Source organism: Aquarana catesbeiana, linkage group LG13, assembly GCF_042186555.1.
Source record: "Aquarana catesbeiana isolate 2022-GZ linkage group LG13, ASM4218655v1, whole genome shotgun sequence".
In the NCBI taxonomy this organism is placed as follows: domain Eukaryota; kingdom Metazoa; phylum Chordata; class Amphibia; order Anura; family Ranidae; genus Aquarana; species Aquarana catesbeiana.
The window spans coordinates 164,690,379-164,707,401 of NC_133336.1; the positions used below are offsets into that span (position 1 = coordinate 164,690,379).

Sequence of the window (17,023 nt, forward strand, 5' to 3'; positions counted from 1 at the left end):
GGGTTGAGCGTGCCGTTAGAGATCGCCTACGGCCACATCACCCTGAAAGCGCCCGATCTCGTCTGATCTCGGAGGCCAAGCAGGGTCGGGCCTGGTTAGTACCTGGATGGGAGACCGCCTGGGAATACCAGGTGCCGTAGGCTTCTTTTTTTGGGGGGCGTTCTGGACTTGCCCTGTTTTTTTTCCTCGTTTCCCATCTTGGCGCCGCCAAGGTCAAGAGGGTTGAGCGTGCCGTTAGAGATCGCCTACGGCCACATCACCCTGAAAGCGCCCGATCTCGTCTGATCTCGGAGGCTAAGCAGGGTCGGGCCTGGTTAGTACCTGGATGGGAGACCGCCTGGGAATACCAGGTGCCGTAGGCTTCTTTTTTTCTTGGATTTCTGGACTTGCCCTGTTTTTTTTCCTCGTTTCCCATCTTGGCGCCGCCAAAGTCAAGAGGGTTGAGCGTGCCGTAAGAGATCGCCTACGGCCACATCACCCTGAAAGCGCCCGATCTCGTCTGATCTCGGAGGCTAAGCAGGGTCGGGCCTGGTTAGTACCTGGATGGGAGACCGCCTGGGAATACCAGGTGCCGTAGGCTTCTTTTTTTCTTGGAGTTCTGGACTTGCCCTGTTTTTTTCCTCGTTTCCCATCTTGGTGCCGCCAAAGTCAAGAGGGTTGAGCGTGCCGTAAGAGATCGCCTACGGCCACATCACCCTGAAAGCGCCCGATCTCGTCTGATCTCGGAGGCTAAGCAGGGTCGGGCCTGGTTAGTACCTGGATGGGAGACCGCCTGGGAATACCAGGTGCCGTAGGCTTCTTTTTTTCTTGGATTTCTGGACTTGCCCTGTTTTTTTTCCTCGTTTCCCATCTTGGCGCCGCCAAAGTCAAGAGGGTTGAGCGTGCCGTAAGAGATCGCCTACGGCCACATCACCCTGAAAGCGCCCGATCTCGTCTGATCTCGGAGGCTAAGCAGGGTCGGGCCTGGTTAGTACCTGGCTGGGAGACCGCCTGGGAATACCAGGTGCCGTAGGCTTCTCTTTTTCTTGGAGTTCTGGACTTGCCCTGTTTTTTTCCTCGTTTCCCATCTTGGTGCCGCCAAAGTCAAGAGGGTTGAGCGTGCCGTAAGAGATCGCCTACGGCCACATCACCCTGAAAGCGCCCGATCTCGTCTGATCTCGGAGGCTAAGCAGGGTCGGGCCTGGTTAGTACCTGGATGGGAGACCGCCTGGGAATACCAGGTGCCGTAGGCTTCTTTTTTTGGGGGGCGTTCTGGACTTGCCCTGTTTTTTTTCCTCGTTTCCCATCTTGGCGCCGCCAAGGTCAAGAGGGTTGAGCGTGCCGTTAGAGATCGCCTACGGCCACATCACCCTGAAAGCGCCCGATCTCGTCTGATCTCGGAGGCTAAGCAGGGTCGGGCCTGGTTAGTACCTGGATGGGAGACCGCCTGGGAATACCAGGTGCCGTAGGCTTCTTTTTTTTGGGGGAGTTCTGGACTTGCCCTGTTTTTTTTCCTCGTTTCCCATCTTGGCGCCGCCAAGGTCAAGAGGGTTGAGCGTGCCATTAGAGATCGCCTACGGCCACATCACCCTGAAAGCGCCCGATCTCGTCTGATCTCGGAGGCTAAGCAGGGTCGGGCCTGGTTAGTACCTGGATGGGAGACCGCCTGGGAATACCAGGTGCCGTAGGCTTCTTTTTTTGGGGGGCGTTCTGGACTTGCCCTGTTTTTTTTCCTCGTTTCCCATCTTGGCGCCGCCAAGGTCAAGAGGGTTGAGCGTGCCGGTAGAGATCGCCTACGGCCACATCACCCTGAAAGCGCCCGATCTCGTCTGATCTCGGAGGCTAAGCAGGGTCGGGCCTGGTTAGTACCTGGATGGGAGACCGCCTGGGAATACCAGGTGCCGTAGGCTTCTTTTTTTCTTGGATTTCTGGACTTGCCCTGTTTTTTTTCCTCGTTTCCCATCTTGGCGCCGCCAAAGTCAAGAGGGTTGAGCGTGCCGTAAGAGATCGCCTACGGCCACATCACCCTGAAAGCGCCCGATCTCGTCTGATCTCGGAGGCTAAGCAGGGTCGGGCCTGGTTAGTACCTGGATGGGAGACCGCCTGGGAATACCAGGTGCCGTAGGCTTCTTTTTTTCTTGGAGTTCTGGACTTGCCCTGTTTTTTTCCTCGTTTCCCATCTTGGTGCCGCCAAAGTCAAGAGGGTTGAGCGTGCCGTAAGAGATCGCCTACGGCCACATCACCCTGAAAGCGCCCGATCTCGTCTGATCTCGGAGGCTAAGCAGGGTCGGGCCTGGTTAGTACCTGGATGGGAGACCGCCTGGGAATACCAGGTGCCGTAGGCTTCTTTTTTTCTTGGATTTCTGGACTTGCCCTGTTTTTTTTCCTCGTTTCCCATCTTGGCGCCGCCAAAGTCAAGAGGGTTGAGCGTGCCGTAAGAGATCGCCTACGGCCACATCACCCTGAAAGCGCCCGATCTCGTCTGATCTCGGAGGCTAAGCAGGGTCGGGCCTGGTTAGTACCTGGATGGGAGACCGCCTGGGAATACCAGGTGCCGTAGGCTTCTCTTTTTCTTGGAGTTCTGGACTTGCCCTGTTTTTTTCCTCGTTTCCCATCTTGGTGCCGCCAAAGTCAAGAGGGTTGAGCGTGCCGTAAGAGATCGCCTACGGCCACATCACCCTGAAAGCGCCCGATCTCGTCTGATCTCGGAGGCTAAGCAGGGTCGGGCCTGGTTAGTACCTGGATGGGAGACCGCCTGGGAATACCAGGTGCCGTAGGCTTCTTTTTTTGGGGGGCGTTCTGGACTTGCCCTGTTTTTTTTCCTCGTTTCCCATCTTGGCGCCGCCAAGGTCAAGAGGGTTGAGCGTGCCGTTAGAGATCGCCTACGGCCACATCACCCTGAAAGCGCCCGATCTCGTCTGATCTCGGAGGCTAAGCAGGGTCGGGCCTGGTTAGTACCTGGATGGGAGACCGCCTGGGAATACCAGGTGCCGTAGGCTTCTTTTTTTTGGGGGAGTTCTGGACTTGCCCTGTTTTTTTTCCTCGTTTCCCATCTTGGCGCCGCCAAGGTCAAGAGGGTTGAGCGTGCCATTAGAGATCGCCTACGGCCACATCACCCTGAAAGCGCCCGATCTCGTCTGATCTCGGAGGCTAAGCAGGGTCGGGCCTGGTTAGTACCTGGATGGGAGACCGCCTGGGAATACCAGGTGCCGTAGGCTTCTTTTTTTGGGGGGCGTTCTGGACTTGCCCTGTTTTTTTTCCTCGTTTCCCATCTTGGCGCCGCCAAGGTCAAGAGGGTTGAGCGTGCCGGTAGAGATCGCCTACGGCCACATCACCCTGAAAGCGCCCGATCTCGTCTGATCTCGGAGGCTAAGCAGGGTCGGGCCTGGTTAGTACCTGGATGGGAGACCGCCTGGGAATACCAGGTGCCGTAGGCTTCTTTTTTTCTTGGATTTCTGGACTTGCCCTGTTTTTTTTCCTCGTTTCCCATCTTGGCGCCGCCAAAGTCAAGAGGGTTGAGCGTGCCGTAAGAGATCGCCTACGGCCACATCACCCTGAAAGCGCCCGATCTCGTCTGATCTCGGAGGCTAAGCAGGGTCGGGCCTGGTTAGTACCTGGATGGGAGACCGCCTGGGAATACCAGGTGCCGTAGGCTTCTTTTTTTCTTGGAGTTCTGGACTTGCCCTGTTTTTTTCCTCGTTTCCCATCTTGGTGCCGCCAAAGTCAAGAGGGTTGAGCGTGCCGTAAGAGATCGCCTACGGCCACATCACCCTGAAAGCGCCCGATCTCGTCTGATCTCGGAGGCTAAGCAGGGTCGGGCCTGGTTAGTACCTGGATGGGAGACCGCCTGGGAATACCAGGTGCCGTAGGCTTCTTTTTTTCTTGGATTTCTGGACTTGCCCTGTTTTTTTTCCTCGTTTCCCATCTTGGCGCCGCCAAAGTCAAGAGGGTTGAGCGTGCCGTAAGAGATCGCCTACGGCCACATCACCCTGAAAGCGCCCGATCTCGTCTGATCTCGGAGGCTAAGCAGGGTCGGGCCTGGTTAGTACCTGGATGGGAGACCGCCTGGGAATACCAGGTGCCGTAGGCTTCTTTTTTTTGGGGGAGTTCTGGACTTGCCCTGTTTTTTTTCCTCGTTTCCCATCTTGGCGCCGCCAAGGTCAAGAGGGTTGAGCGTGCCGTTAGAGATCGCCTACGGCCACATCACCCTGAAAGCGCCCGATCTCGTCTGATCTCGGAGGCTAAGCAGGGTCGGGCCTGGTTAGTACCTGGATGGGAGACCGCCTGGGAATACCAGGTGCCGTAGGCTTCTTTTTTTGGGGGGCGTTCTGGACTTGCCCTGTTTTTTTTCCTCGTTTCCCATCTTGGCGCCGCCAAGGTCAAGAGGGTTGAGCGTGCCGTTAGAGATCGCCTACGGCCACATCACCCTGAAAGCGCCCGATCTCGTCTGATCTCGGAGGCTAAGCAGGGTCGGGCCTGGTTAGTACCTGGATGGGAGACCGCCTGGGAATACCAGGTGCCGTAGGCTTCTTTTTTTCTTGGATTTCTGGACTTGCCCTGTTTTTTTTCCTCGTTTCCCATCTTGGCGCCGCCAAAGTCAAGAGGGTTGAGCGTGCCGTAAGAGATCGCCTACGGCCACATCACCCTGAAAGCGCCCGATCTCGTCTGATCTCGGAGGCTAAGCAGGGTCGGGCCTGGTTAGTACCTGGATGGGAGACCGCCTGGGAATACCAGGTGCCGTAGGCTTCTTTTTTTCTTGGAGTTCTGGACTTGCCCTGTTTTTTTCCTCGTTTCCCATCTTGGTGCCGCCAAAGTCAAGAGGGTTGAGCGTGCCGTAAGAGATCGCCTATGGCCACATCACCCTGAAAGCGCCCGATCTCGTCTGATCTCGGAGGCTAAGCAGGGTCGGGCCTGGTTAGTACCTGGATGGGAGACCGCCTGGGAATACCAGGTGCCGTAGGCTTCTTTTTTTCTTGGAGTTCTGGACTTGCCCTGTTTTTTTCCTCGTTTCCCATCTTGGTGCCGCCAAAGTCAAGAGGGTTGAGCGTGCCGTAAGAGATCGCCTACGGCCACATCACCCTGAAAGCGCCCGATCTCGTCTGATCTCGGAGGCTAAGCAGGGTCGGGCCTGGTTAGTACCTGGATGGGAGACCGCCTGGGAATACCAGGTGCCGTAGGCTTCTTTTTTTGGGGGGCGTTCTGGACTTGCCCTGTTTTTTTTCCTCGTTTCCCATCTTGGCGCCGCCAAGGTCAAGAGGGTTGAGCGTGCCGTTAGAGATCGCCTACGGCCACATCACCCTGAAAGCGCCCGATCTCGTCTGATCTCGGAGGCTAAGCAGGGTCGGGCCTGGTTAGTACCTGGATGGGAGACCGCCTGGGAATACCAGGTGCCGTAGGCTTCTTTTTTTTGGGGGAGTTCTGGACTTGCCCTGTTTTTTTTCCTCGTTTCCCATCTTGGCGCCGCCAAGGTCAAGAGGGTTGAGCGTGCCGTTAGAGATCGCCTACGGCCACATCACCCTGAAAGCGCCCGATCTCGTCTGATCTCGGAGGCTAAGCAGGGTCGGGCCTGGTTAGTACCTGGATGGGAGACCGCCTGGGAATACCAGGTGCCGTAGGCTTCTTTTTTTGGGGGGCGTTCTGGACTTGCCCTGTTTTTTTTCCTCGTTTCCCATCTTGGCGCCGCCAAGGTCAAGAGGGTTGAGCGTGCCGTTAGAGATCACCTACGGCCACATCACCCTGAAAGCGCCCGATCTCGTCTGATCTCGGAGGCTAAGCAGGGTCGGGCCTGGTTAGTACCTGGATGGGAGACCGCCTGGGAATACCAGGTGCCGTAGGCTTCTTTTTTTCTTGGATTTCTGGACTTGCCCTGTTTTTTTTCCTCGTTTCCCATCTTGGCGCCGCCAAAGTCAAGAGGGTTGAGCGTGCCGTAAGAGATCGCCTACGGCCACATCACCCTGAAAGCGCCCGATCTCGTCTGATCTCGGAGGCTAAGCAGGGTCGGGCCTGGTTAGTACCTGGATGGGAGACCGCCTGGGAATACCAGGTGCCGTAGGCTTCTTTTTTTCTTGGAGTTCTGGACTTGCCCTGTTTTTTTCCTCGTTTCCCATCTTGGTGCCGCCAAAGTCAAGAGGGTTGAGCGTGCCGTAAGAGATCGCCTACGGCCTCATCACCCTGAAAGCGCCCGATCTCGTCTGATCTCGGAGGCTAAGCAGGGTCGGGCCTGGTTAGTACCTGGATGGGAGACCGCCTGGGAATACCAGGTGCCGTAGGCTTCTTTTTTTCTTGGATTTCTGGACTTGCCCTGTTTTTTTTCCTCGTTTCCCATCTTGGCGCCGCCAAAGTCAAGAGGGTTGAGCGTGCCGTAAGAGATCGCCTACGGCCACATCACCCTGAAAGCGCCCGATCTCGTCTGATCTCGGAGGCTAAGCAGGGTCGGGCCTGGTTAGTACCTGGATGGGAGACCGCCTGGGAATACCAGGTGCCGTAGGCTTCTTTTTTTTGGGGGAGTTCTGGACTTGCCCTGTTTTTTTTCCTCGTTTCCCATCTTGGCGCCGCCAAGGTCAAGAGGGTTGAGCGTGCCGTTAGAGATCGCCTACGGCCACATCACCCTGAAAGCGCCCGATCTCGTCTGATCTCGGAGGCTAAGCAGGGTCGGGCCTGGTTAGTACCTGGATGGGAGACCGCCTGGGAATACCAGGTGCCGTAGGCTTCTTTTTTTGGGGGGCGTTCTGGACTTGCCCTGTTTTTTTTCCTCGTTTCCCATCTTGGCGCCGCCAAGGTCAAGAGGGTTGAGCGTGCCGTTAGAGATCGCCTACGGCCACATCACCCTGAAAGCGCCCGATCTCGTCTGATCTCGGAGGCTAAGCAGGGTCGGGCCTGGTTAGTACCTGGATGGGAGACCGCCTGGGAATACCAGGTGCCGTAGGCTTCTTTTTTTCTTGGATTTCTGGACTTGCCCTGTTTTTTTTCCTCGTTTCCCATCTTGGCGCCGCCAAAGTCAAGAGGGTTGAGCGTGCCGTAAGAGATCGCCTACGGCCACATCACCCTGAAAGCGCCCGATCTCGTCTGATCTCGGAGGCTAAGCAGGGTCGGGCCTGGTTAGTACCTGGATGGGAGACCGCCTGGGAATACCAGGTGCCGTAGGCTTCTCTTTTTCTTGGAGTTCTGGACTTGCCCTGTTTTTTTCCTCGTTTCCCATCTTGGTGCCGCCAAAGTCAAGAGGGTTGAGCGTGCCGTAAGAGATCGCCTACGGCCACATCACCCTGAAAGCGCCCGATCTCGTCTGATCTCGGAGGCTAAGCAGGGTCGGGCCTGGTTAGTACCTGGATGGGAGACCGCCTGGGAATACCAGGTGCCGTAGGCTTTTTTTTTGGGGGGCGTTCTGGACTTGCCCTGTTTTTTTCCTCGTTTCCCATCTTGGCGCCGCCAAGGTCAAGAGGGTTGAGCGTGCCGTTAGAGATCGCCTACGGCCACATCACCCTGAAAGCGCCCGATCTCGTCTGATCTCGGAGGCTAAGCAGGGTCGGGCCTGGTTAGTACCTGGATGGGAGACCGCCTGGGAATACCAGGTGCCGTAGGCTTCTTTTTTTTGGGGGAGTTCTGGACTTGCCCTGTTTTTTTTCCTCGTTTCCCATCTTGGCGCCGCCAAGGTCAAGAGGGTTGAGCGTGCCGTTAGAGATTGCCTACGGCCACATCACCCTGAAAGCGCCCGATCTCGTCTGATCTCGGAGGCTAAGCAGGGTCGGGCCTGGTTAGTACCTGGATGGGAGACCGCCTGGGAATACCAGGTGCCGTAGGCTTCTTTTTTTGGGGGGCGTTCTGGACTTGCCCTGTTTTTTTTCCTCGTTTCCCATCTTGGCGCCGCCAAGGTCAAGAGGGTTGAGCGTGCCGTTAGAGATCGCCTACGGCCACATCACCCTGAAAGCGCCCGATCTCGTCTGATCTCGGAGGCTAAGCTGGGTCGGGCCTGGTTAGTACCTGGATGGGAGACCGCCTGGGAATACCAGGTGCCGTAGGCTTCTTTTTTTCTTGGATTTCTGGACTTGCCCTGTTTTTTTTCCTCGTTTCCCATCTTGGCGCCGCCAAAGTCAAGAGGGTTGAGCGTGCCGTAAGAGATCGCCTACGGCCACATCACCCTGAAAGCGCCCGATCTCGTCTGATCTCGGAGGCTAAGCAGGGTCGGGCCTGGTTAGTACCTGGATGGGAGACCGCCTGGGAATACCAGGTGCTGTAGGCTTCTTTTTTTCTTGGAGTTCTGGACTTGCCCTGTTTTTTTCCTCGTTTCCCATCTTGGTGCCGCCAAAGTCAAGAGGGTTGAGCGTGCCGTAAGAGATCGCCTACGGCCACATCACCCTGAAAGCGCCCGATCTCGTCTGATCTCGGAGGCTAAGCAGGGTCGGGCCTGGTTAGTACCTGGATGGGAGACCGCCTGGGAATACCAGGTGCCGTAGGTTTCTTTTTTTCTTGGATTTCTGGACTTGCCCTGTTTTTTTTCCTCGTTTCCCATCTTGGCGCCGCCAAAGTCAAGAGGGTTGAGCGTGCCGTAAGAGATCGCCTACGGCCACATCACCCTGAAAGCGCCCGATCTCGTCTGATCTCGGAGGCTAAGCAGGGTCGGGCCTGGTTAGTACCTGGATGGGAGACCGCCTGGGAATACCAGGTGCCGTAGGCTTCTTTTTTTTGGGGGAGTTCTGGACTTGCCCTGTTTTTTTTCGTCGTTTCCCATCTTGGCGCCGCCAAGGTCAAGAGGGTTGAGCATGCCGTTAGAGATCGCCTACGGCCACATCACCCTGAAAGCGCCCGATCTCGTCTGATCTCGGAGGCTAAGCAGGGTCGGGCCTGGTTAGTACCTGGATGGGAGACCGCCTGGGAATACCAGGTGCCGTAGGCTTCTTTTTTTGGGGGGCGTTCTGGACTTGCCCTGTTTTTTTTCCTCGTTTCCCATCTTGGCGCCGCCAAGGTCAAGAGGGTTGAGCGTGCCGTTAGAGATCGCCTACGGCCACATCACCCTGAAAGCGCCCGATCTCGTCTGATCTCGGAGGCTAAGCAGGGTCGGGCCTGGTTAGTACCTGGATGGGAGACCGCCTGGGAATACCAGGTGCCGTAGGCTTCTTTTTTTCTTGGATTTCTGGACTTGCCCTGTTTTTTTTCCTCGTTTCCCATCTTGGCGCCGCCAAAGTCAAGAGGGTTGAGCGTGCCGTAAGAGATCGCCTACGGCCACATCACCCTGAAAGCGCCCGATCTCGTCTGATCTCGGAGGCTAAGCAGGGTCGGGCCTGGTTAGTACCTGGATGGGAGACCGCCTGGGAATACCAGGTGCCGTAGGCTTCTTTTTTTCTTGGAGTTCTGGACTTGCCCTGTTTTTTTCCTCGTTTCCCATCTTGGTGCCGCCAAAGTCAAGAGGGTTGAGTGTGCCTTAAGAGATCGCCTACGGTCACATCACCCTGAAAGCGCCCGATCTCGTCTGATCTCGGAGGCTAAGCAGGGTCGGGCCTGGTTAGTACCTGGATGGGAGACCGCCTGGGAATACCAGGTGCCGTAGGCTCCTTTTTTTCTTGGAGTTCTGGACTTGCCCTGTTTTTTTTCCTCGTTTCCCATCTTGGCGCCGCCAAAGTCAAGAGGGTTGAGCGTGCCGTAAGAGATCGCCTACGGCCACATCACCCTGAAAGCGCCCGATCTCGTCTGATCTCGGAGGCTAAGCAGGGTCGGGCCTGGTTAGTACCTGGATGGGAGACCGCCTGGGAATACCAGGTGCCGTAGGCTTCTTTTTTTTGGGGGAGTTCTGGACTTGCCCTGTTTTTTTTCCTCGTTTCCCATCTTGGCGCCGCCAAGGTCAAGAGGGTTGAGCGTGCCGTTAGAGATCGCCTACGGCCACATCACCCTGAAAGCGCCCGATCTCGTCTGATCTCGGAGGCTAAGCAGGGTCGGGCCTGGTTAGTACCTGGATGGGAGACCGCCTGGGAATACCAGGTGCCGTAGGCTTCTTTTTTTGGGGGGCGTTCTGGACTTGCCCTGTTTTTTTTCCTCGTTTCCCATCTTGGCGCCGCCAAGGTCAAGAGGGTTGAGCGTGCCGTTAGAGATCGCCTACGGCCACATCACCCTGAAAGCGCCCGATCTCGTCTGATCTCGGAGGCTAAGCAGGGTCGGGCCTGGTTAGTACCTGGATGGGAGACCGCCTGGGAATACCAGGTGCCGTAGGCTTCTTTTTTTCTTGGATTTCTGGACTTGCCCTGTTTTTTTTCCTCGTTTCCCATCTTGGCGCCGCCAAAGTCAAGAGGGTTGAGCGTGCCGTAAGAGATCGCCTACGGCCACATCACCCTGAAAGCGCCCGATCTCGTCTGATCTCGGAGGCTAAGCAGGGTCGGGCCTGGTTAGTACCTGGATGGGAGACCGCCTGGGAATACCAGGTGCCGTAGGCTTCTTTTTTTCTTGGAGTTCTGGACTTGCCCTGTTTTTTTCCTCGTTTCCCATCTTGGTGCCGCCAAAGTCAAGAGGGTTGAGCGTGCCGTAAGAGATCGCCTACGGCCACATCACCCTGAAAGCGCCCGATCTCGTCTGATCTCGGAGGCTAAGCAGGGTCGGGCCTGGTTAGTACCTGGATGGGAGACCGCCTGGGAATACCAGGTGCCGTAGGCTTCTTTTTTTCTTGGATTTCTGGACTTGCCCTGTTTTTTTTCCTCGTTTCCCATCTTGGCGCCGCCAAAGTCAAGAGGGTTGAGCGTGCCGTAAGAGATCGCCTACGGCCACATCACCCTGAAAGCGCCCGATCTCGTCTGATCTCGGAGGCTAAGCAGGGTCGGGCCTGGTTAGTACCTGGATGGGAGACCGCCTGGGAATACCAGGTGCCGTAGGCTTCTCTTTTTCTTGGAGTTCTGGACTTGCCCTGTTTTTTTCCTCGTTTCCCATCTTGGTGCCGCCAAAGTCAAGAGGGTTGAGCGTGCCGTAAGAGATCGCCTACGGCCACATCACCCTGAAAGCGCCCGATCTCGTCTGATCTCGGAGGCTAAGCAGGGTCGGGCCTGGTTAGTACCTGGATGGGAGACCGCCTGGGAATACCAGGTGCCGTAGGCTTCTTTTTTTGGGGGGCGTTCTGGACTTGCCCTGTTTTTTTTCCTCGTTTCCCATCTTGGCGCCGCCAAGGTCAAGAGGGTTGAGCGTGCCGTTAGAGATCGCCTACGGCCACATCACCCTGAAAGCGCCCGATCTCGTCTGATCTCGGAGGCTAAGCAGGGTCGGGCCTGGTTAGTACCTGGATGGGAGACCGCCTGGGAATACCAGGTGCCGTAGGCTTCTTTTTTTTGGGGGAGTTCTGGACTTGCCCTGTTTTTTTTCCTCGTTTCCCATCTTGGCGCCGCCAAGGTCAAGAGGGTTGAGCGTGCCGTTAGAGATCGCCTACGGCCACATCACCCTGAAAGCGCCCGATCTCGTCTGATCTCGGAGGCTAAGCAGGGTCGGGCCTGGTTAGTACCTGGATGGGAGACCGCCTGGGAATACCAGGTGCCGTAGGCTTCTTTTTTTGGGGGGCGTTCTGGACTTGCCCTGTTTTTTTTCCTCGTTTCCCATCTTGGCGCCGCCAAGGTCAAGAGGGTTGAGCGTGCTGTTAGAGATCGCCTACGGCCACATCACCCTGAAAGCGCCCGATCTCGTCTGATCTCGGAGGCTAAGCAGGGTCGGGCCTGGTTAGTACCTGGATGGGAGACCGCCTGGGAATACCAGGTGCCGTAGGCTTCTTTTTTTCTTGGATTTCTGGACTTGCCCTGTTTTTTTTCCTCGTTTCCCATCTTGGCGCCGCCAAAGTCAAGAGGGTTGAGCGTGCCGTAAGAGATCGCCTACGGCCACATCACCCTGAAAGCGCCCGATCTCGTCTGATCTCGGAGGCTAAGCAGGGTCGGGCCTGGTTAGTACCTGGATGGGAGACCGCCTGGGAATACCAGGTGCCGTAGGCTTCTTTTTTTCTTGGAGTTCTGGACTTGCCCTGTTTTTTTCCTCGTTTCCCATCTTGGTGCCGCCAAAGTCAAGAGGGTTGAGCGTGCCGTAAGAGATCGCCTACGGCCACATCACCCTGAAAGCGCCCGATCTCGTCTGATCTCGGAGGCTAAGCAGGGTCGGGCCTGGTTAGTACCTGGATGGGAGACCGCCTGGGAATACCAGGTGCCGTAGGCTTCTTTTTTTCTTGGATTTCTGGACTTGCCCTGTTTTTTTTCCTCGTTTCCCATCTTGGCGCCGCCAAAGTCAAGAGGGTTGAGCGTGCCGTAAGAGATCGCCTACGGCCACATCACCCTGAAAGCGCCCGATCTCGTCTGATCTCGGAGGCTAAGCAGGGTCGGGCCTGGTTAGTACCTGGATGGGAGACCGCCTGGGAATACCAGGTGCCGTAGGCTTCTTTTTTTTGGGGGAGTTCTGGACTTGCCCTGTTTTTTTTCCTCGTTTCCCATCTTGGCGCCGCCAAGGTCAAGAGGGTTGAGCGTGCCGTTAGAGATCGCCTACGGCCACATCACCCTGAAAGCGCCCGATCTCGTCTGATCTCGGAGGCTAAGCAGGGTCGGGCCTGGTTAGTACCTGGATGGGAGACCGCCTGGGAATACCAGGTGCCGTAGGCTTCTTTTTTTGGGGGGCGTTCTGGACTTGCCCTGTTTTTTTTCCTCGTTTCCCATCTTGGCGCCGCCAAGGTCAAGAGGGTTGAGCGTGCCGTTAGAGATCGCCTACGGCCACATCACCCTGAAAGCGCCCGATCTCGTCTGATCTCGGAGGCTAAGCAGGGTCGGGCCTGGTTAGTACCTGGATGGGAGACCGCCTGGGAATACCAGGTGCCGTAGGCTTCTTTTTTTCTTGGATTTCTGGACTTGCCCTGTTTTTTTTCCTCGTTTCCCATCTTGGCGCCGCCAAAGTCAAGAGGGTTGAGCGTGCCGTAAGAGATCGCCTACGGCCACATCACCCTGAAAGCGCCCGATCTCGTCTGATCTCGGAGGCTAAGCAGGGTCGGGCCTGGTTAGTACCTGGATGGGAGACTGCCTGGGAATACCAGGTGCCGTAGGCTTCTTTTTTTCTTGGAGTTCTGGACTTGCCCTGTTTTTTTCCTCGTTTCCCATCTTGGTGCCGCCAAAGTCAAGAGGGTTGAGCATGCCGTAAGAGATTGCCTATGGCCACATCACCCTGAAAGCGCCCGATCTCGTCTGATCTCGGAGGCTAAGCAGGGTCGGGCCTGGTTAGTACCTGGATGGGAGACCGCCTGGGAATACCAGGTGCCGTAGGCTTCTTTTTTTCTTGGAGTTCTGGACTTGCCCTGTTTTTTTCCTCGTTTCCCATCTTGGTGCCGCCAAAGTCAAGAGGGTTGAGCGTGCCGTAAGAGATCGCCTACGGCCACATCACCCTGAAAGCGCCCGATCTCGTCTGATCTCGGAGGCTAAGCAGGGTCGGGCCTGGTTAGTACCTGGATGGGAGACCGCCTGGGAATACCAGGTGCCGTAGGCTTCTTTTTTTGGGGGGCGTTCTGGACTTGCCCTGTTTTTTTTCCTCGTTTCCCATCTTGGCGCCGCCAAGGTCAAGAGGGTTGAGCGTGCCGTTAGAGATCGCCTACGGCCACATCACCCTGAAAGCGCCCGATCTCGTCTGATCTCGGAGGCTAAGCAGGGTCGGGCCTGGTTAGTACCTGGATGGGAGACCGCCTGGGAATACCAGGTGCCGTAGGCTTCTTTTTTTTGGGGGAGTTCTGGACTTGCCCTGTTTTTTTTCCTCGTTTCCCATCTTGGCGCCGCCAAGGTCAAGAGGGTTGAGCGTGCCGTTAGAGATCGCCTACGGCCACATCACCCTGTAAGCGCCCGATCTCGTCTGATCTCGGAGGCTAAGCAGGGTCGGGCCTGGTAAGTACCTGGATGGGAGACCGCCTGGGAATACCAGGTGCCGTAGGCTTCTTTTTTTGGGGGGCGTTCTGGACTTGCCCTGTTTTTTTTCCTCGTTTCCCATCTTGGCGCCGCCAAGGTCAAGAGGGTTGAGCGTGCCGTTAGAGATCGCCTACGGCCACATCACCCTGAAAGCGCCCGATCTCGTCTGATCTCGGAGGCTAAGCAGGGTCGGGCCTGGTTAGTACCTGGATGGGAGACCGCCTGGGAATACCAGGTGCCGTAGGCTTCTTTTTTTTGGGGGAGTTCTGGACTTGCCCTGTTTTTTTTCCTCGTTTCCCATCTTGGCGCCGCCAAGGTCAAGAGGGTTGAGCGTGCCGTTAGAGATCGCCTACGGCCACATCACCCTGAAAGCGCCCGATCTCGTCTGATCTCGGAGGCTAAGCAGGGTCGGGCCTGGTTAGTACCTGGATGGGAGACCGCCTGGGAATACCAGGTGCCGTAGGCTTCTTTTTTTGGGGGGCGTTCTGGACTTGCCCTGTTTTTTTTCCTCGTTTCCCATCTTGGCGCCGCCAAGGTCAAGAGGGTTGAGCGTGCTGTTAGAGATCGCCTACGGCCACATCACCCTGAAAGCGCCCGATCTCGTCTGATCTCGGAGGCTAAGCAGGGTCGGGCCTGGTTAGTACCTGGATGGGAGACCGCCTGGGAATACCAGGTGCCGTAGGCTTCTTTTTTTCTTGGATTTCTGGACTTGCCCTGTTTTTTTTCCTCGTTTCCCATCTTGGCGCCGCCAAAGTCAAGAGGGTTGAGCGTGCCGTAAGAGATCGCCTACGGCCACATCACCCTGAAAGCGCCCGATCTCGTCTGATCTCGGAGGCTAAGCAGGGTCGGGCCTGGTTTGTACCTGGATGGGAGACCGCCTGGGAATACCAGGTGCCGTAGGCTTCTTTTTTTCTTGGAGTTCTGGACTTGCCCTGTTTTTTTCCTCGTTTCCCATCTTGGTGCCGCCAAAGTCAAGAGGGTTGAGCGTGCCGTAAGAGATCGCCTACGGCCACATCACCCTGAAAGCGCCCGATCTCGTCTGATCTCGGAGGCTAAGCAGGGTCGGGCCTGGTTAGTACCTGGATGGGAGACCGCCTGGGAATACCAGGTGCCGTAGGCTTCTTTTTTTCTTGGATTTCTGGACTTGCCCTGTTTTTTTTCCTCGTTTCCCATCTTGGCGCCGCCAAAGTCAAGAGGGTTGAGCGTGCCGTAAGAGATCGCCTACGGCCACATCACCCTGAAAGCGCCCGATCTCGTCTGATCTCGGAGGCTAAGCAGGGTCGGGCCTGGTTAGTACCTGGATGGGAGACCGCCTGGGAATACCAGGTGCCGTAGGCTTCTTTTTTTTGGGGGAGTTCTGGACTTGCCCTGTTTTTTTTCCTCGTTTCCCATCTTGGCGCCGCCAAGGTCAAGAGGGTTGAGCGTGCCGTTAGAGATCGCCTACGGCCACATCACCCTGAAAGCGCCCGATCTCGTCTGATCTCGGAGGCTAAGCAGGGTCGGGCCTGGTTAGTACCTGGATGGGAGACCGCCTGGGAATACCAGGTGCCGTAGGCTTCTTTTTTTGGGGGGCGTTCTGGACTTGCCCTGTTTTTTTTCCTCGTTTCCCATCTTGGCGCCGCCAAGGTCAAGAGGGTTGAGCGTGCCGTTAGAGATCGCCTACGGCCACATCACCCTGAAAGCGCCCGATCTCGTCTGATCTCGGAGGCTAAGCAGGGTCGGGCCTGGTTAGTACCTGGATGGGAGACCGCCTGGGAATACCAGGTGCCGTAGGCTTCTTTTTTTCTTGGATTTCTGGACTTGCCCTGTTTTTTTTCCTCGTTTCCCATCTTGGCGCCGCCAAAGTCAAGAGGGTTGAGCGTGCCGTAAGAGATCGCCTACGGCCACATCACCCTGAAAGCGCCCGATCTCGTCTGATCTCGGAGGCTAAGCAGGGTCGGGCCTGGTTAGTACCTGGATGGGAGACTGCCTGGGAATACCAGGTGCCGTAGGCTTCTTTTTTTCTTGGAGTTCTGGACTTGCCCTGTTTTTTTCCTCGTTTCCCATCTTGGTGCCGCCAAAGTCAAGAGGGTTGAGCGTGCCGTAAGAGATCGCCTATGGCCACATCACCCTGAAAGCGCCCGATCTCGTCTGATCTCGGAGGCTAAGCAGGGTCGGGCCTGGTTAGTACCTGGATGGGAGACCGCCTGGGAATACCAGGTGCCGTAGGCTTCTTTTTTTCTTGGAGTTCTGGACTTGCCCTGTTTTTTTCCTCGTTTCCCATCTTGGTGCCGCCAAAGTCAAGAGGGTTGAGCGTGCCGTAAGAGATCGCCTACGGCCACATCACCCTGAAAGCGCCCGATCTCGTCTGATCTCGGAGGCTAAGCAGGGTCGGGCCTGGTTAGTACCTGGATGGGAGACCGCCTGGGAATACCAGGTGCCGTAGGCTTCTTTTTTTGGGGGGCGTTCTGGACTTGCCCTGTTTTTTTTCCTCGTTTCCCATCTTGGCGCCGCCAAGGTCAAGAGGGTTGAGCGTGCCGTTAGAGATCGCCTACGGCCACATCACCCTGAAAGCGCCCGATCTCGTCTGATCTCGGAGGCTAAGCAGGGTCGGGCCTGGTTAGTACCTGGATGGGAGACCGCCTGGGAATACCAGGTGCCGTAGGCTTCTTTTTTTTGGGGGAGTTCTGGACTTGCCCTGTTTTTTTTCCTCGTTTCCCATCTTGGCGCCGCCAAGGTCAAGAGGGTTGAGCGTGCCGTTAGAGATCGCCTACGGCCACATCACCCTGAAAGCGCCCGATCTCGTCTGATCTCGGAGGCTAAGCAGGGTCGGGCCTGGTTAGTACCTGGATGGGAGACCGCCTGGGAATACCAGGTGCCGTAGGCTTCTTTTTTTGGGGGGCGTTCTGGACTTGCCCTGTTTTTTTTCCTCGTTTCCCATCTTGGCGCCGCCAAGGTCAAGAGGGTTGAGCGTGCCGTTAGAGATCGCCTACGGCCACATCACCCTGAAAGCGCCCGATCTCGTCTGATCTCGGAGGCTAAGCAGGGTCGGGCCTGGTTAGTACCTGGATGGGAGACCGCCTGGGAATACCAGGTGCCGTAGGCTTCTTTTTTTCTTGGATTTCTGGACTTGCCCTGTTTTTTTTCCTCGTTTCCCATCTTGGCGCCGCCAAAGTCAAGAGGGT

General features: G+C 56.5%; 78 non-coding genes across 78 annotated transcripts; all 78 read left to right on the forward strand.

The window, feature by feature from the left end:
- The first annotated feature begins 24 nt into the window (after positions 1–24).
- Positions 25–143, forward strand: LOC141120063 (5S ribosomal RNA). Its single transcript, XR_012239396.1, has one exon. It is a non-coding gene; the product is annotated as a 5S ribosomal RNA (ribosomal RNA).
- A 100-nt stretch (positions 144–243) lies between these two features.
- On the forward strand, positions 244–362 carry LOC141118426 (5S ribosomal RNA). Its single transcript, XR_012237802.1, has one exon. It is a non-coding gene; the product is annotated as a 5S ribosomal RNA (ribosomal RNA).
- A 99-nt stretch (positions 363–461) lies between these two features.
- On the forward strand, positions 462–580 carry LOC141118427 (5S ribosomal RNA). Its single transcript, XR_012237803.1, has one exon. It is a non-coding gene; the product is annotated as a 5S ribosomal RNA (ribosomal RNA).
- Positions 581–678: 98 nt separating this feature from the next.
- On the forward strand, positions 679–797 carry LOC141118428 (5S ribosomal RNA). The gene has a single exon (XR_012237804.1). It is a non-coding gene; the product is annotated as a 5S ribosomal RNA (ribosomal RNA).
- Positions 798–896: 99 nt separating this feature from the next.
- On the forward strand, positions 897–1,015 carry LOC141120011 (5S ribosomal RNA). Its single transcript, XR_012239344.1, has one exon. It is a non-coding gene; the product is annotated as a 5S ribosomal RNA (ribosomal RNA).
- A 98-nt stretch (positions 1,016–1,113) lies between these two features.
- Positions 1,114–1,232, forward strand: LOC141118429 (5S ribosomal RNA). The gene has a single exon (XR_012237805.1). It is a non-coding gene; the product is annotated as a 5S ribosomal RNA (ribosomal RNA).
- Positions 1,233–1,332: 100 nt separating this feature from the next.
- On the forward strand, positions 1,333–1,451 carry LOC141118430 (5S ribosomal RNA). The gene has a single exon (XR_012237806.1). It is a non-coding gene; the product is annotated as a 5S ribosomal RNA (ribosomal RNA).
- Positions 1,452–1,551: 100 nt separating this feature from the next.
- LOC141118431 (5S ribosomal RNA) lies at positions 1,552–1,670 on the forward strand. Its single transcript, XR_012237807.1, has one exon. It is a non-coding gene; the product is annotated as a 5S ribosomal RNA (ribosomal RNA).
- Positions 1,671–1,770: 100 nt separating this feature from the next.
- Positions 1,771–1,889, forward strand: LOC141118433 (5S ribosomal RNA). The gene has a single exon (XR_012237809.1). It is a non-coding gene; the product is annotated as a 5S ribosomal RNA (ribosomal RNA).
- A 99-nt stretch (positions 1,890–1,988) lies between these two features.
- Positions 1,989–2,107, forward strand: LOC141118434 (5S ribosomal RNA). The gene has a single exon (XR_012237810.1). It is a non-coding gene; the product is annotated as a 5S ribosomal RNA (ribosomal RNA).
- A 98-nt stretch (positions 2,108–2,205) lies between these two features.
- On the forward strand, positions 2,206–2,324 carry LOC141118435 (5S ribosomal RNA). The gene has a single exon (XR_012237811.1). It is a non-coding gene; the product is annotated as a 5S ribosomal RNA (ribosomal RNA).
- Positions 2,325–2,423: 99 nt separating this feature from the next.
- On the forward strand, positions 2,424–2,542 carry LOC141118436 (5S ribosomal RNA). Its single transcript, XR_012237812.1, has one exon. It is a non-coding gene; the product is annotated as a 5S ribosomal RNA (ribosomal RNA).
- Positions 2,543–2,640: 98 nt separating this feature from the next.
- Positions 2,641–2,759, forward strand: LOC141118437 (5S ribosomal RNA). The gene has a single exon (XR_012237813.1). It is a non-coding gene; the product is annotated as a 5S ribosomal RNA (ribosomal RNA).
- Positions 2,760–2,859: 100 nt separating this feature from the next.
- Positions 2,860–2,978, forward strand: LOC141118438 (5S ribosomal RNA). Its single transcript, XR_012237814.1, has one exon. It is a non-coding gene; the product is annotated as a 5S ribosomal RNA (ribosomal RNA).
- A 100-nt stretch (positions 2,979–3,078) lies between these two features.
- On the forward strand, positions 3,079–3,197 carry LOC141118439 (5S ribosomal RNA). Its single transcript, XR_012237815.1, has one exon. It is a non-coding gene; the product is annotated as a 5S ribosomal RNA (ribosomal RNA).
- A 100-nt stretch (positions 3,198–3,297) lies between these two features.
- Positions 3,298–3,416, forward strand: LOC141118440 (5S ribosomal RNA). Its single transcript, XR_012237816.1, has one exon. It is a non-coding gene; the product is annotated as a 5S ribosomal RNA (ribosomal RNA).
- Positions 3,417–3,515: 99 nt separating this feature from the next.
- LOC141118441 (5S ribosomal RNA) lies at positions 3,516–3,634 on the forward strand. The gene has a single exon (XR_012237817.1). It is a non-coding gene; the product is annotated as a 5S ribosomal RNA (ribosomal RNA).
- A 98-nt stretch (positions 3,635–3,732) lies between these two features.
- Positions 3,733–3,851, forward strand: LOC141118442 (5S ribosomal RNA). The gene has a single exon (XR_012237818.1). It is a non-coding gene; the product is annotated as a 5S ribosomal RNA (ribosomal RNA).
- A 99-nt stretch (positions 3,852–3,950) lies between these two features.
- Positions 3,951–4,069, forward strand: LOC141118445 (5S ribosomal RNA). Its single transcript, XR_012237820.1, has one exon. It is a non-coding gene; the product is annotated as a 5S ribosomal RNA (ribosomal RNA).
- Positions 4,070–4,169: 100 nt separating this feature from the next.
- On the forward strand, positions 4,170–4,288 carry LOC141118446 (5S ribosomal RNA). Its single transcript, XR_012237821.1, has one exon. It is a non-coding gene; the product is annotated as a 5S ribosomal RNA (ribosomal RNA).
- A 100-nt stretch (positions 4,289–4,388) lies between these two features.
- Positions 4,389–4,507, forward strand: LOC141118447 (5S ribosomal RNA). The gene has a single exon (XR_012237822.1). It is a non-coding gene; the product is annotated as a 5S ribosomal RNA (ribosomal RNA).
- A 99-nt stretch (positions 4,508–4,606) lies between these two features.
- LOC141118448 (5S ribosomal RNA) lies at positions 4,607–4,725 on the forward strand. The gene has a single exon (XR_012237823.1). It is a non-coding gene; the product is annotated as a 5S ribosomal RNA (ribosomal RNA).
- Positions 4,726–4,823: 98 nt separating this feature from the next.
- On the forward strand, positions 4,824–4,942 carry LOC141119955 (5S ribosomal RNA). The gene has a single exon (XR_012239288.1). It is a non-coding gene; the product is annotated as a 5S ribosomal RNA (ribosomal RNA).
- A 98-nt stretch (positions 4,943–5,040) lies between these two features.
- LOC141118449 (5S ribosomal RNA) lies at positions 5,041–5,159 on the forward strand. The gene has a single exon (XR_012237824.1). It is a non-coding gene; the product is annotated as a 5S ribosomal RNA (ribosomal RNA).
- Positions 5,160–5,259: 100 nt separating this feature from the next.
- LOC141118450 (5S ribosomal RNA) lies at positions 5,260–5,378 on the forward strand. Its single transcript, XR_012237825.1, has one exon. It is a non-coding gene; the product is annotated as a 5S ribosomal RNA (ribosomal RNA).
- Positions 5,379–5,478: 100 nt separating this feature from the next.
- LOC141118451 (5S ribosomal RNA) lies at positions 5,479–5,597 on the forward strand. Its single transcript, XR_012237826.1, has one exon. It is a non-coding gene; the product is annotated as a 5S ribosomal RNA (ribosomal RNA).
- A 100-nt stretch (positions 5,598–5,697) lies between these two features.
- On the forward strand, positions 5,698–5,816 carry LOC141120144 (5S ribosomal RNA). Its single transcript, XR_012239472.1, has one exon. It is a non-coding gene; the product is annotated as a 5S ribosomal RNA (ribosomal RNA).
- Positions 5,817–5,915: 99 nt separating this feature from the next.
- On the forward strand, positions 5,916–6,034 carry LOC141118452 (5S ribosomal RNA). Its single transcript, XR_012237827.1, has one exon. It is a non-coding gene; the product is annotated as a 5S ribosomal RNA (ribosomal RNA).
- Positions 6,035–6,132: 98 nt separating this feature from the next.
- On the forward strand, positions 6,133–6,251 carry LOC141120155 (5S ribosomal RNA). Its single transcript, XR_012239483.1, has one exon. It is a non-coding gene; the product is annotated as a 5S ribosomal RNA (ribosomal RNA).
- A 99-nt stretch (positions 6,252–6,350) lies between these two features.
- LOC141118453 (5S ribosomal RNA) lies at positions 6,351–6,469 on the forward strand. Its single transcript, XR_012237828.1, has one exon. It is a non-coding gene; the product is annotated as a 5S ribosomal RNA (ribosomal RNA).
- Positions 6,470–6,569: 100 nt separating this feature from the next.
- LOC141118454 (5S ribosomal RNA) lies at positions 6,570–6,688 on the forward strand. The gene has a single exon (XR_012237829.1). It is a non-coding gene; the product is annotated as a 5S ribosomal RNA (ribosomal RNA).
- Positions 6,689–6,788: 100 nt separating this feature from the next.
- LOC141118456 (5S ribosomal RNA) lies at positions 6,789–6,907 on the forward strand. The gene has a single exon (XR_012237831.1). It is a non-coding gene; the product is annotated as a 5S ribosomal RNA (ribosomal RNA).
- Positions 6,908–7,006: 99 nt separating this feature from the next.
- On the forward strand, positions 7,007–7,125 carry LOC141118457 (5S ribosomal RNA). Its single transcript, XR_012237832.1, has one exon. It is a non-coding gene; the product is annotated as a 5S ribosomal RNA (ribosomal RNA).
- A 98-nt stretch (positions 7,126–7,223) lies between these two features.
- LOC141118458 (5S ribosomal RNA) lies at positions 7,224–7,342 on the forward strand. The gene has a single exon (XR_012237833.1). It is a non-coding gene; the product is annotated as a 5S ribosomal RNA (ribosomal RNA).
- A 98-nt stretch (positions 7,343–7,440) lies between these two features.
- LOC141118459 (5S ribosomal RNA) lies at positions 7,441–7,559 on the forward strand. The gene has a single exon (XR_012237834.1). It is a non-coding gene; the product is annotated as a 5S ribosomal RNA (ribosomal RNA).
- A 100-nt stretch (positions 7,560–7,659) lies between these two features.
- LOC141118461 (5S ribosomal RNA) lies at positions 7,660–7,778 on the forward strand. The gene has a single exon (XR_012237835.1). It is a non-coding gene; the product is annotated as a 5S ribosomal RNA (ribosomal RNA).
- A 100-nt stretch (positions 7,779–7,878) lies between these two features.
- On the forward strand, positions 7,879–7,997 carry LOC141120161 (5S ribosomal RNA). Its single transcript, XR_012239489.1, has one exon. It is a non-coding gene; the product is annotated as a 5S ribosomal RNA (ribosomal RNA).
- Positions 7,998–8,096: 99 nt separating this feature from the next.
- On the forward strand, positions 8,097–8,215 carry LOC141119884 (5S ribosomal RNA). Its single transcript, XR_012239217.1, has one exon. It is a non-coding gene; the product is annotated as a 5S ribosomal RNA (ribosomal RNA).
- Positions 8,216–8,313: 98 nt separating this feature from the next.
- LOC141120022 (5S ribosomal RNA) lies at positions 8,314–8,432 on the forward strand. Its single transcript, XR_012239355.1, has one exon. It is a non-coding gene; the product is annotated as a 5S ribosomal RNA (ribosomal RNA).
- Positions 8,433–8,531: 99 nt separating this feature from the next.
- LOC141118463 (5S ribosomal RNA) lies at positions 8,532–8,650 on the forward strand. The gene has a single exon (XR_012237837.1). It is a non-coding gene; the product is annotated as a 5S ribosomal RNA (ribosomal RNA).
- Positions 8,651–8,750: 100 nt separating this feature from the next.
- On the forward strand, positions 8,751–8,869 carry LOC141118464 (5S ribosomal RNA). The gene has a single exon (XR_012237838.1). It is a non-coding gene; the product is annotated as a 5S ribosomal RNA (ribosomal RNA).
- A 100-nt stretch (positions 8,870–8,969) lies between these two features.
- On the forward strand, positions 8,970–9,088 carry LOC141118465 (5S ribosomal RNA). The gene has a single exon (XR_012237839.1). It is a non-coding gene; the product is annotated as a 5S ribosomal RNA (ribosomal RNA).
- A 99-nt stretch (positions 9,089–9,187) lies between these two features.
- On the forward strand, positions 9,188–9,306 carry LOC141118466 (5S ribosomal RNA). The gene has a single exon (XR_012237840.1). It is a non-coding gene; the product is annotated as a 5S ribosomal RNA (ribosomal RNA).
- Positions 9,307–9,404: 98 nt separating this feature from the next.
- LOC141119913 (5S ribosomal RNA) lies at positions 9,405–9,523 on the forward strand. Its single transcript, XR_012239246.1, has one exon. It is a non-coding gene; the product is annotated as a 5S ribosomal RNA (ribosomal RNA).
- Positions 9,524–9,622: 99 nt separating this feature from the next.
- LOC141118467 (5S ribosomal RNA) lies at positions 9,623–9,741 on the forward strand. The gene has a single exon (XR_012237841.1). It is a non-coding gene; the product is annotated as a 5S ribosomal RNA (ribosomal RNA).
- Positions 9,742–9,841: 100 nt separating this feature from the next.
- LOC141118469 (5S ribosomal RNA) lies at positions 9,842–9,960 on the forward strand. The gene has a single exon (XR_012237843.1). It is a non-coding gene; the product is annotated as a 5S ribosomal RNA (ribosomal RNA).
- A 100-nt stretch (positions 9,961–10,060) lies between these two features.
- LOC141118470 (5S ribosomal RNA) lies at positions 10,061–10,179 on the forward strand. The gene has a single exon (XR_012237844.1). It is a non-coding gene; the product is annotated as a 5S ribosomal RNA (ribosomal RNA).
- A 99-nt stretch (positions 10,180–10,278) lies between these two features.
- On the forward strand, positions 10,279–10,397 carry LOC141118471 (5S ribosomal RNA). The gene has a single exon (XR_012237845.1). It is a non-coding gene; the product is annotated as a 5S ribosomal RNA (ribosomal RNA).
- Positions 10,398–10,495: 98 nt separating this feature from the next.
- On the forward strand, positions 10,496–10,614 carry LOC141118472 (5S ribosomal RNA). Its single transcript, XR_012237846.1, has one exon. It is a non-coding gene; the product is annotated as a 5S ribosomal RNA (ribosomal RNA).
- A 99-nt stretch (positions 10,615–10,713) lies between these two features.
- Positions 10,714–10,832, forward strand: LOC141118473 (5S ribosomal RNA). The gene has a single exon (XR_012237847.1). It is a non-coding gene; the product is annotated as a 5S ribosomal RNA (ribosomal RNA).
- A 98-nt stretch (positions 10,833–10,930) lies between these two features.
- Positions 10,931–11,049, forward strand: LOC141118474 (5S ribosomal RNA). The gene has a single exon (XR_012237848.1). It is a non-coding gene; the product is annotated as a 5S ribosomal RNA (ribosomal RNA).
- A 100-nt stretch (positions 11,050–11,149) lies between these two features.
- Positions 11,150–11,268, forward strand: LOC141118475 (5S ribosomal RNA). The gene has a single exon (XR_012237849.1). It is a non-coding gene; the product is annotated as a 5S ribosomal RNA (ribosomal RNA).
- Positions 11,269–11,368: 100 nt separating this feature from the next.
- On the forward strand, positions 11,369–11,487 carry LOC141118478 (5S ribosomal RNA). The gene has a single exon (XR_012237850.1). It is a non-coding gene; the product is annotated as a 5S ribosomal RNA (ribosomal RNA).
- Positions 11,488–11,587: 100 nt separating this feature from the next.
- LOC141118479 (5S ribosomal RNA) lies at positions 11,588–11,706 on the forward strand. Its single transcript, XR_012237851.1, has one exon. It is a non-coding gene; the product is annotated as a 5S ribosomal RNA (ribosomal RNA).
- A 99-nt stretch (positions 11,707–11,805) lies between these two features.
- LOC141118480 (5S ribosomal RNA) lies at positions 11,806–11,924 on the forward strand. Its single transcript, XR_012237852.1, has one exon. It is a non-coding gene; the product is annotated as a 5S ribosomal RNA (ribosomal RNA).
- Positions 11,925–12,022: 98 nt separating this feature from the next.
- LOC141118482 (5S ribosomal RNA) lies at positions 12,023–12,141 on the forward strand. The gene has a single exon (XR_012237854.1). It is a non-coding gene; the product is annotated as a 5S ribosomal RNA (ribosomal RNA).
- A 99-nt stretch (positions 12,142–12,240) lies between these two features.
- On the forward strand, positions 12,241–12,359 carry LOC141118483 (5S ribosomal RNA). The gene has a single exon (XR_012237855.1). It is a non-coding gene; the product is annotated as a 5S ribosomal RNA (ribosomal RNA).
- Positions 12,360–12,459: 100 nt separating this feature from the next.
- Positions 12,460–12,578, forward strand: LOC141118484 (5S ribosomal RNA). The gene has a single exon (XR_012237856.1). It is a non-coding gene; the product is annotated as a 5S ribosomal RNA (ribosomal RNA).
- Positions 12,579–12,678: 100 nt separating this feature from the next.
- Positions 12,679–12,797, forward strand: LOC141118485 (5S ribosomal RNA). Its single transcript, XR_012237857.1, has one exon. It is a non-coding gene; the product is annotated as a 5S ribosomal RNA (ribosomal RNA).
- Positions 12,798–12,896: 99 nt separating this feature from the next.
- LOC141120172 (5S ribosomal RNA) lies at positions 12,897–13,015 on the forward strand. The gene has a single exon (XR_012239499.1). It is a non-coding gene; the product is annotated as a 5S ribosomal RNA (ribosomal RNA).
- Positions 13,016–13,113: 98 nt separating this feature from the next.
- Positions 13,114–13,232, forward strand: LOC141119956 (5S ribosomal RNA). Its single transcript, XR_012239289.1, has one exon. It is a non-coding gene; the product is annotated as a 5S ribosomal RNA (ribosomal RNA).
- A 98-nt stretch (positions 13,233–13,330) lies between these two features.
- LOC141118486 (5S ribosomal RNA) lies at positions 13,331–13,449 on the forward strand. The gene has a single exon (XR_012237858.1). It is a non-coding gene; the product is annotated as a 5S ribosomal RNA (ribosomal RNA).
- A 100-nt stretch (positions 13,450–13,549) lies between these two features.
- Positions 13,550–13,668, forward strand: LOC141118487 (5S ribosomal RNA). The gene has a single exon (XR_012237859.1). It is a non-coding gene; the product is annotated as a 5S ribosomal RNA (ribosomal RNA).
- A 100-nt stretch (positions 13,669–13,768) lies between these two features.
- Positions 13,769–13,887, forward strand: LOC141120062 (5S ribosomal RNA). Its single transcript, XR_012239395.1, has one exon. It is a non-coding gene; the product is annotated as a 5S ribosomal RNA (ribosomal RNA).
- A 100-nt stretch (positions 13,888–13,987) lies between these two features.
- LOC141118488 (5S ribosomal RNA) lies at positions 13,988–14,106 on the forward strand. Its single transcript, XR_012237860.1, has one exon. It is a non-coding gene; the product is annotated as a 5S ribosomal RNA (ribosomal RNA).
- Positions 14,107–14,206: 100 nt separating this feature from the next.
- LOC141118489 (5S ribosomal RNA) lies at positions 14,207–14,325 on the forward strand. Its single transcript, XR_012237861.1, has one exon. It is a non-coding gene; the product is annotated as a 5S ribosomal RNA (ribosomal RNA).
- A 100-nt stretch (positions 14,326–14,425) lies between these two features.
- LOC141118490 (5S ribosomal RNA) lies at positions 14,426–14,544 on the forward strand. The gene has a single exon (XR_012237862.1). It is a non-coding gene; the product is annotated as a 5S ribosomal RNA (ribosomal RNA).
- A 99-nt stretch (positions 14,545–14,643) lies between these two features.
- LOC141120069 (5S ribosomal RNA) lies at positions 14,644–14,762 on the forward strand. The gene has a single exon (XR_012239402.1). It is a non-coding gene; the product is annotated as a 5S ribosomal RNA (ribosomal RNA).
- A 98-nt stretch (positions 14,763–14,860) lies between these two features.
- On the forward strand, positions 14,861–14,979 carry LOC141118491 (5S ribosomal RNA). The gene has a single exon (XR_012237863.1). It is a non-coding gene; the product is annotated as a 5S ribosomal RNA (ribosomal RNA).
- Positions 14,980–15,078: 99 nt separating this feature from the next.
- Positions 15,079–15,197, forward strand: LOC141118494 (5S ribosomal RNA). The gene has a single exon (XR_012237865.1). It is a non-coding gene; the product is annotated as a 5S ribosomal RNA (ribosomal RNA).
- Positions 15,198–15,297: 100 nt separating this feature from the next.
- On the forward strand, positions 15,298–15,416 carry LOC141118495 (5S ribosomal RNA). Its single transcript, XR_012237866.1, has one exon. It is a non-coding gene; the product is annotated as a 5S ribosomal RNA (ribosomal RNA).
- A 100-nt stretch (positions 15,417–15,516) lies between these two features.
- Positions 15,517–15,635, forward strand: LOC141118496 (5S ribosomal RNA). The gene has a single exon (XR_012237867.1). It is a non-coding gene; the product is annotated as a 5S ribosomal RNA (ribosomal RNA).
- A 99-nt stretch (positions 15,636–15,734) lies between these two features.
- On the forward strand, positions 15,735–15,853 carry LOC141120173 (5S ribosomal RNA). The gene has a single exon (XR_012239500.1). It is a non-coding gene; the product is annotated as a 5S ribosomal RNA (ribosomal RNA).
- A 98-nt stretch (positions 15,854–15,951) lies between these two features.
- Positions 15,952–16,070, forward strand: LOC141119957 (5S ribosomal RNA). The gene has a single exon (XR_012239290.1). It is a non-coding gene; the product is annotated as a 5S ribosomal RNA (ribosomal RNA).
- Positions 16,071–16,168: 98 nt separating this feature from the next.
- Positions 16,169–16,287, forward strand: LOC141118497 (5S ribosomal RNA). The gene has a single exon (XR_012237868.1). It is a non-coding gene; the product is annotated as a 5S ribosomal RNA (ribosomal RNA).
- A 100-nt stretch (positions 16,288–16,387) lies between these two features.
- On the forward strand, positions 16,388–16,506 carry LOC141118498 (5S ribosomal RNA). Its single transcript, XR_012237869.1, has one exon. It is a non-coding gene; the product is annotated as a 5S ribosomal RNA (ribosomal RNA).
- A 100-nt stretch (positions 16,507–16,606) lies between these two features.
- LOC141118499 (5S ribosomal RNA) lies at positions 16,607–16,725 on the forward strand. The gene has a single exon (XR_012237870.1). It is a non-coding gene; the product is annotated as a 5S ribosomal RNA (ribosomal RNA).
- A 100-nt stretch (positions 16,726–16,825) lies between these two features.
- Positions 16,826–16,944, forward strand: LOC141118500 (5S ribosomal RNA). The gene has a single exon (XR_012237871.1). It is a non-coding gene; the product is annotated as a 5S ribosomal RNA (ribosomal RNA).
- The last annotated feature ends 79 nt before the right edge of the window (positions 16,945–17,023 follow it).